Raw genomic sequence first — 9,751 nt, 5'->3', positions numbered from 1 at the left:
AAAGACAGTTGCTTAACTGACTGAACCACCTAGGTGCCCACAAATTATTTTTTAATTATACTGTTGTGTGGGGTTTGGTGTAGATTACCATAGAATTTTTAATTTGGGCATATGGCCCACTCAGAAAGAGAAATGCGTTTCCCAGCCTTCTATAAGTTAGTGTGACCATGTGAATAAAATCTGGCCAATAAGACACAAGCGTTCTGGGGCAGTTCCACATGAAACACATAATGAACCACACTTAGATTATCTGTCATTGCTTAGCTCAAGGACTGCCCTGGGAAGCCCTGGTTCTGAAAGATTGAAGAGATTGGTAACCAAACATTTCTAGGCTACCCTGGATTTTATCTATTTTTATAGATCTGCCATGGTTCTCATAACGGCGCATTTTATTTCCTGACCCAAACCCCACAATATCACTCATTGCCAATCAATTTTCAGTGGCATCTACTGCATGAATGGCTCATTCCTTTTAAGTATTGCCTTTAATTTAAATCCCAGATTTCAGAGTGAGACGAGACAAACCCTTTATCTGCTGGATAGGATTTGAGTAGCCTGGCAAAGAATTGGCTCAGCTGAAATGATGTAGCTCAGTAGGAAAGGCTACAATACTATCAACAGATACTAGCACTGATGTTGAACTCCTTAGACAACTGTCACACAGAGTGTCCCTGTTGTATTCATGGCTATTCCTCCAACTAAAACACTTTGGTTGATTAGTGTTCTCTACTCCCTCTCATTTCCCTGTGAATATAAAGAGCAGCTTAGGGGAGTGTGTGTGTGTGTGTGTGTGTGTGTGTGTGTGTGTGTGTGTGTTTTCCTGGAGCATAATTTCTAGAATGTTCAGTTATGCCTGACCCAAGCTTACCTCTCCATGGGATGAGACAGTAGGGGACTGCATGCACTCAACTGACTCTCTATAAACTTCTTCCACCAGAGGTTTTGTGTTGTACCTGCATCACACGTCTCTAGTATATTTCTCACAACTCTACGCCTGACAGAATCTTAGAGACTTTTAAAGAATCTCTAAGTTCATTGCTCACCAATCACAGAAATGGATGACCATGACTGTAATTTCAAGTGAATTTTCAAGGAATACCCACATTTCTATATTTCTTACTGACAGTATGACAGATCCACCAATATTGCCACCACAGAATTTATGTTTAGCAAATTACTACACTCCTCTAGGCAGAATATCTTGTTTCATCATAATTTTGGTTTTCAGTCCTGTTACTTCTCTACACCCTCAAGATCACTTAAATCTTCTCTAGAAGCCCTACTTAGAACCTGGGTAAACTATAGACCACCCATGACAACTACTCTCAAGACTCTCCAGTAAGACAAGATAAAAGGAAAGGATATCTGAATAGGAGATAGTGCTTAGCTACTTTCTTTCTTCCTCTCTCTTTTCCTTTGTATATGTGTACTATCCCCTCAAAGCAAGAAGACCACTTTAATGAGTTTATGAAAGTGTTAGACAATTTGTTGGCCTTCTGTTTGTCAGATAGTGATTCCCAAAAAGGGTTTTAAAAATTCCTTCCCAATTGCATCAAAGAAAGATATTTATCTATTCAAGGAAATGCAAAAATCAAGCAGAAGAGCTTAAGATGGCAAAAAAAAAAAAAAAAAAAAAAAAGGAAAGAAAAGAAAAAGAAAATAAGAATCTGTAGAGTGCATCACACAGCCTTACCTAATATTTTGTAAAATATCTTGGAGAAAATCAAAGACATCTGGATATAGTGATTACACAAATTCAGGTCTATGTAATACAATGCATACATATGGGGGTGCATGTGTCCCTTTGAATTAGTATTTTTGTATCCTTTGTTTTTTTTTAAGATTTTATTTATTTATTCATGAGAGAGAGAGGCATAGACACAGGCAGAGGGAGAAGCAAGCTCCATGCAGGGAGCCTTATGTGGGACTCGATCCCAGGACCCCAGGATCTGACCCAAGCCAAAGGCAGATGCTCAATCGCTGAGTCACCCGGGCTGCCCCTTTTTGTATCCTTTGAATTAGTATTTTTGTATTCTTTGGGTACTTAGTAGTGCAACTGCTGTATCATAGTGTAGTTCTATTTTTAACTCTTCAAGGAACCTCCATACTGTTTTCCAGAGTGGCTGTACCAGTTGGCATTCCTACCAACAGTGCAAGAGGGTTCTCCTTTCCTCACAACCTCATCACCATCTGTTGTTTCCTGTGTTGGTTGATTTTAGGAAATCAAGTGTTCTTTCAAATAATTCAGATGGGCTATTTCCATTCAGAGTCTCCATATGTGAGGCTATGTGAGGCTTTACTTAACATGAGTGGTGAGGGGCCTTAGATACATCTTCCCAAATCCCAAGGCAGACATTTTTACTCTCCTGATACCTTACCATGGTGGACAGAGTGGAGAGGTAAGGCTTAGAGGTTGCTGACTGACTTCCCAAGAAAATGAGGCAAACACTTGGGAGCATCTGATCCTTAAACGATGTGGAGAAATTCAATTGATTTCCCCCAGGCTTTGTTCCCAGAGAGGACCAGGCACAGGATAACCTTTCCTTGGACACACCAGTATCTAAGATCTTTAGTTTCTCCCTTACTTTTCTTCCTCATATAGCCTATAAAATCATTTGCTTTTGCTTTTTCTCTTTGAGAATTTTTTTTTTAAAATACCAAAGATTGAAGATTGTTAATACTTTCCTCACACTTTTTTGACCTCTTTAAGTAAAATAAATAGAATATCACAGATATTTTGACATCCATTTGGGACTAGACTTTAATTCTCTGTTACATCCCACACACTACTGTTCCCACATGGTAAGTCAATGCTGGTTCACAAACCTGTTTATTCCAGTTGTTCTTGTTTAATTAAATGTTGTGCAACATGATGAAATATGAATGGGAGGAAAAATAATTTATCTCCATGAAAATTAAATTCAATGCTTTAGAAAGATTTAATAAAGGCAAATCAATAAAAGAAACTGCTGTGAATTAGGTATGTGCATGATAACTGTAAAAGATTGATGGTGTTTGGGGTAAATTATAAAATCCATAAAGATTCTGCATTGTAAGCACTTTGCATATGTTTTCAAGTTTTGGTTTTTTTTTTTTTAAATTTTTTTAAATTTTTTTTATTTATTTATGATAGTTACACACAGAGAGAGAGAGAGAGGCGCAGAGACACAGGCAGAGGGAGAAGCAGGCTCCATGCACCGGGAGCCCGACGTGGGATTCAATCCCGGGTCTCCAGGATTGCGCCCTGGGCCAAAGGCAGGCGCCAAACCGCTGCGCCACCCAGGGATCCCTTTTTTTAAATTTTTATTTATTTATGATAGTCACAGAGAGAGAGAGAGGCAGAGACACAGGCAGAGGGAGAAGCAGGCTCCATGCACCGGGAGCCCGACGTGGGATTTGATCCCGGGTCTCCAGGATCACACCCTGGGCCAAAGGCAGGCGCTAAACCACTGCGCCACCCAGGGATCCCTGTTTTCAAGTTCTTGTTCCACTGAAAGAAGTCAAAACTGAAAGTCTTAGGTGATACACTGTTGATGCAGTTTATGAAAAAGAAGGGATGCTGAATTTCAAACAGTGGACTCGTATGCCAAGTAAAAGTCTTGGCCTTACATTGAAAGATTGGCAAATTAATATATGTTCATGCAAATTAAAATAAATATTTAAAATATGGATGTGTGATGAAAGGTCCATGAGCAAGAGAATTGGAACTGAAGTTGGTAATTAGGAGGTAAGAAGTGGTTCAGGAAAGTAAAGAGGATGGAGGCCAGATTACAGGAGAGTAGGTGAAAAATAAAACTACTGTACTGAGAAAAATTAACCAAGAAGCTTAATAGAAAAAATTCATTAATAGCAAATAGTAAGAGGGATGCCTGGGTGGCTCAGTCAGTTAGACATCTGACTCTTGATTTTCGCTCAGGTAATGATCTCAGGGTCATAGAATTGAGCCTTGCATTGAGCCCTGCATCAGGTTCTATGCTCAGTGGGGCATCTGCTGGAGATTCTCTCCTCTCCCTCTGCTCCTCCCCTGCTCACGCATATGCTCTCTCTCTCTCTCTCAAACAATACGTAAACAAGTCTTTTAAAAAGCAGATCTTAAAAAAAATAGCAAATGGTAAGGGGTAACATTTACTGAATACTTATTGTATGTGGGTACTATCCTGGACATTTTCCAGGCACTATCTATTTTCTCACAAACACCTTAGGAGGTAGGTACAATATGGTCTATACCAAGTTAAACAGCTGGAAAGTGAAGTAGATTTTTCTGTTAAAGCACATGCTGAGGGAGGAAAAAACTCAGGATTTTTCTGGTGAGAGAATAACTTAGGGAAAAAAATTATAAATGGTTTAAATCGAAAGCAAACTTAGGGGTGCCTGGGTGGCTCAGTCACTCGAGTGACTGACTCTTGGGTTTGAGTCTTAGAATCAAGCCCCATGTTGGGCTCCACACTCAGCAGGGAGTCTTCTTTAAAGATTCTCTTCTTCTCCCCCCTTTCCCCTCTCTCTCTTGCACATGCATGCACTCTCTCCCTCTCAAATAAATAAATCTTTAAAAAAGCAAATTACAAGTTATTAAAGTGTTCTTGCCAATGTTTACTTAAATGTACAAGCTTCCCTTCTTTACATAGGTGATTTAAAAGTTCACCTTTAACAGTCGGTTCTGAAATCCCCTCTAAGTTCTCTCAAGTCCCACAGACTGAATGGAGGGAAAATATATGGAAAAAATAATAATGTTATGCCTTACAGCTCAGCATAGGGGATGCAGTGAGTGTTCTAAATAACTTGCTTCTACCCTGCCTCAGAAACCAAATGATCTTGTTAGTATCTAAAAACAATGGGGGCATTGTGGGGTGGCTGGGTGGCTCAGTTGGTTAAGCATCTGACTCTTCTTGATTTTGTCTGGGGTCATGATCTCAGGGTCATGGTCTCAGGGTCCTGAGATTGAGCTCCGTAATTGGGCTCTGTGCTAAGGCTGGAGCCTGCCTAAGGTACTCTCTTCCTCTCCTTCTGTCCCTCCCCTCTCAAAAAAATAATTAAAAAATTAAAAAATGTAATGTTTAGGGATCCCTGGGTGGCACAGTGGTTTAGCGCCTGCCTTTGGCCCAGGGCACGATCCTGGAGACCCGGGATCGAATCCCACGTCAGGCTCCCGTTGCATGGAGCCTGCTTCTCCCTCTGCCTGTGTCTCTGCCTCTCTCTCTCTCTGTGACTATCATAAATAAATAAAAATTTTTAAAAAATGTAATGTTTAAATTTTACTGGCTTCTCTCTCTTTTTAAATATTTTATTTATTTATTCATGAAAGACACAGAGAGAAGCAGGCTCCATTCAGGGAGCCGAATGTGGGACTTGATCCCGGGACCCCAAGATCATGCCCTGAGCCAGAGGTAGATGCTCAACTGCTCAGCCACCTAGGTTTCTCTCTTAAAGATGGTCTGTGATTTTTGTCTCCAATTCTAAATGGCACATTATTTGGAGCTTAAAAATTTCTCCAACAGAAATACAGTAAACAGGGGATCCCTGGGTGGCTCAGCGGTTTGGCGCCTGCCTTTGGCCCAGGGCGCGATCCTGGAGTCTCGGGATCGAGTCCCACGTCAGGCTCCTGGCATGGCGCCTGTTTCTCCCTCTGCCTGTATCTCTGCCTCTCTCTCTCTCTATGTCTATCGTGAATAAATAAATAAAATCTTAAAAAAAAAAGAAATAAACACAGTAAACAGTACTGCTGAGTAAAACTAAAACACGCAGTACTTACTTCAAGAAAAAGAATTTTCCAAATTATTTAAATAACTTGTGTGACCAGAAAATGAAAAAAAATGGAATGCTCATCAAGGAAAAGCAATAAATTCAAGAGTAGGTCTCTTTAGAAGAAAAGGCTAAGTATGTAAGTAGAGCTATCCAACGAAGAATAGTATGAATGTTCTTTCCACATTAATGACTCTGAGACCAGTTATCTGCAGAAAACATGACAGATTGAATTTCCATGGCTAATTAAGAACAGATACAGGTTTGACACCTTTGGGACTCTGGCACCAATGATTCTAATTTTGTGTCTCTTACCAATTTACATTTCCGCACAATGAGTGTGACAGTGGTAGCCAGATTAGACTGATTATTTTGTCACATACTGAGTTGCAAAACAACTGAGTCAGAGCAAAGGCAGAATCACAGAATTTAACCTCTTGAGACACATTATCTCACAGTTCTTTTTTTTTTTTTAAAGATTTATTTATTTATTCATGAGAGACACAGACAGAGAGAGGCAGAGACACAGGCAGAGGGAGAAGCAGGCTCCATGCAAGGAGCCCGATGTGGGACTCGATCCTGGATCCCAGGATCATGACCCAAGCTGAAGGCAGACACTCAACCGCTGAGCCACCCAGATGTCCCACACAGTTCTAAACACATAGGATGGCTCTAACAGATGAACAGCAGACTAATACTTAGTAGATGTTACTGATTTTTCTAGCTATGGCAAGAAATAATAGCAGATTAATTAGATTATTATTTTGCCTCTAAGATTCTTATAGCCTACATTAAAAGACTTTGAACCTGGCACCTGGGTGACTCAGTGGTTGAATGTCTGCCTTTAGCTCAGGATCCCGGGACTCCGGGACCAAGTCCCACATCAGGCTATCCACTGGGAGCCTGCTTCTCCCTCTGCCTATGTCTGCCTCTTCTGTGTGTCTCTCATGAATAAATAAACAAATTCTTAAAAAAAAAAAGACTTTGAACCCAATAAAAGCAAGATATAACTCCTGAGTCAACAAATCAGTGCAGAGGAATAGTTAACCCTGAAATAGAGCCAAGCGTGTATTAAAACCTACTATCTAATAATTAGGAGTATCACTAATAGATATAGAAATCATTTCACAAAAGACATTGTGAAACACAGTTTTTTGAAAGAAATTCAAATCCACTTCATGCCAAAATAATTCCAGAGAAATCTGAATGTCAGAACACATTTTAACTATTAAAAATACTGGATGAGGGCAGCCCCGGTGGTGCAGCGGTTTAGCGCCGCCTGCAGCCTAGGGCATGATCTTGGAGACCCTGGATTGAGTCCCATGTCAGGCTCTCTGCATGGTGCCTACTTCTCCCTCTGCCTGTGTCTCTGCCTCTCTCTCTCTGTGTGTCTCTCATGAATAAATAAATAAATAGACAAACAAACAAATAAATAAATAAGTAAAATAAAACTACTGGAAGAAAAAATGAAATTTTAGTCCTATTTAACTGATCTCAAAAGTTACAAGGACATTTTAAGCATAACATCACTGGAAATATGAGAAAGAAAATCTTGAGGTATTTTAGTATATTCTATCTCCTATATTCTTCTAATACTTAAAAAAATTCACTTATTGTTATAAGCACTGTTGCTACAAAAGTCCTTATATATGTACCTTTTGCAAAGATACCTGTATGGTAAATTCCTAGCAGTGGAACTTCTAGGTCAAAAGATAAATTTAGTTTGAATTTCAGTTGATATGGACTGATATTAATTTACATTTCCATTAATAGTTAATGAGAGTGCTTGTCTCAACACCTTTCCCAGCCCTACATATTATCAAATTTAAAAGGTTTTTGCTAAAGGGTATTGGTTAAGCATCTGAAGCTTCTGCCTTAGCTCAGCTAATGATCTCAGGGTCCTGGGATGGAGCCCTGCATTGGTTTCCCTGCTCGGGAGGGAGTCTTCTTCTCCTACTCTTTCTGCTTCACCAGACCCCCTGCCCCTGATGCCTGTGCGCTCTCAAATAAATAAATAAATAAATAAATAAATAAAATCTTTTAAAAAAGTTTTTGCCAATCTGATAGGTATCTCACTGTTACTTCTTGCACACTTTTACATTGTTTTGTCCTTAATTTAGCCTTTTAGTCCACTAGCCATTTTATTTTAAGGCTGGTCCAAGTTGAGGACTTCACCATTTTCCCCTTTAAGACAGTGAGTTGTCCCACCAAAGGGATAGCCAGGTGTCCTAACATCAGTGAATTAATCAAGCAGTCTTTTCCTCAATTGTTTGAAATTCCACATCTGTCATATATTCCTTTGAATATTATATTGATCCCTTTCTGGACTCTTGGTTCCATTTTGCAGGTCCATTTGTTTTTTTTTTTTTTTTTTTTTTTTTGCAGGTCCATTTGGACATTAATATGCCACTAACAACTTACAAAATATTCTGATATCTGCAGGGCACCTAACAATCTTAATATTCTTTTTCATCAGCCATCAGAAAGGATGAATACCCACTATTTGCTTCGACATGGATGGAACTGGAAGGTATTATGCTGAGTGAAATAAGTCAATCAGAGAAGGACAATCATCATATGGTTTCACTCATATGTGGAATATAGGAAATAGTGAAAGGAATTATAAGGGAAAGGAGGGGGACTGAGTGGGAAAAATTAGAGAGGGAGACAAACCACAAGAGACTCCTAACTCTGGGAAACAAAAAAAGCATTGCAGAAGGGGCTGTGGGTGGAGAGTTGGGGTAACTGGGTGACAAGCACTAAGGAGGGCACTTGATGGGATGAGCACTTGGTATTATACTGTATGTTGGCAAATTGAATTTAAATTTTAAAAATTAAAAAATATAAAAAATCTTTTTCAATGACATCCTAACTATTATCCATTTTCTCTTCTGGATAAATTTTGGAGTCAACTTGTCAAGTTAAATCCAGTTTTGGGGGGGTGCTGTTTGGCTCAGTTGGTAGAACATGTGACAGGGTTGAGTTCAAGCCACACATTGGGTGTAGGGCTTACTTAAAAAAAAAATCCATGTGGGATTTTTTCTTTTTTAAGATTTTAGGGGGATCCCTGGGTGGCTCAGCGGTTTAGTGCCTGCCTTTGGTCCAGGGCATGATCCTAGAGTCCTGGGATCGAGTCCCGCATCAGGCTCCTGCATGGAGCCTGCTTCTCTCTCTGCCTGTGTCTCTGCCTCTCTCTGTGTCTCTCATGAATAAATAAATAAAATCTTTAAAAAAAAAAAAAAGATTTTATTTAGGGATGCCTGGGTGGCTCAGCAGTTAAGTGTCTGCCTTCAGCTCAGGGCGTGATCCTGGAATCCCAGTATCCAGCCCCACAAGGGCTCCCTGCATGGAGCCTGCCTCTCTCTCTGTGTCTCTCATGAATAAATAAATAAAATCTTAAAACAAAATTTCATGGATTTCTTTATATCAATTTTACACATTTCTTGCTGAATGAATGAATGAATGAATGAATGAATGAATTCACAGGACAACTTTCTGTGGTCGGTTCAGGGAATACAGGGATGAATAAGACAAGTTCTGTTTTCGTGGAGCTTACATTCTAATTGAGAAAGATAGTCAATAAATTAAAAACAAAAGATGAGAAAAAAAAGATCAGATAATAAGTCCTCTGTAGAGAATTAAAGTAGGGTTATTGTAGAGGCAGCTTAGAGCTTTAACAGGTTTGTGCAATGACAACTTGATCAAAGTAGAAAGGCCTACAGCAACTACCTGGCTGAATACTTATATAGTTCATAAAGTGACCCACCTCAAAATATCCATAAGCCCTAGCTGACCAATGGGCTATTTACAACTAGGCACAGTTACTAAGAAAGGGAAAATTTCATACGTCTCCACACCTCCTCACCTTCCAGCTCTCAATACGGCCCCTGCCCACTGCCTTGTAGTAGAGGGTCGCTTTTTGCTGTCCTGCCTGCTCCCTTGCGATGTATTCAATAAATTTATTTCTTCTCTGTTCTGCCTTGGGTGAATTCTTTCACCACCTGTGCCACTG

At 39.7% G+C, this 9,751-nt stretch overlaps 1 long non-coding RNA gene across 1 annotated transcript; it reads left to right on the top strand.

Moving 5' to 3' along the window:
- The first annotated feature begins 3,040 nt into the window (after positions 1-3,040).
- On the top strand, positions 3,041-8,962 carry LOC125755753 (uncharacterized). The gene is made up of 2 exons (XR_007413017.1): positions 3,041-8,086; positions 8,125-8,962. It is a non-coding gene; the product is annotated as an uncharacterized LOC125755753 (long non-coding RNA).
- The last annotated feature ends 789 nt before the right edge of the window (positions 8,963-9,751 follow it).

The sequence above is a fragment of the Canis lupus genome, chromosome 9 (genome assembly GCF_003254725.2).
Source record: "Canis lupus dingo isolate Sandy chromosome 9, ASM325472v2, whole genome shotgun sequence".
In the NCBI taxonomy this organism is placed as follows: domain Eukaryota; kingdom Metazoa; phylum Chordata; class Mammalia; order Carnivora; family Canidae; genus Canis; species Canis lupus.
The sequence above is the reverse complement of the archived record's forward strand: the minus strand, read 5'-3'. Positions and strand labels throughout refer to the sequence as shown.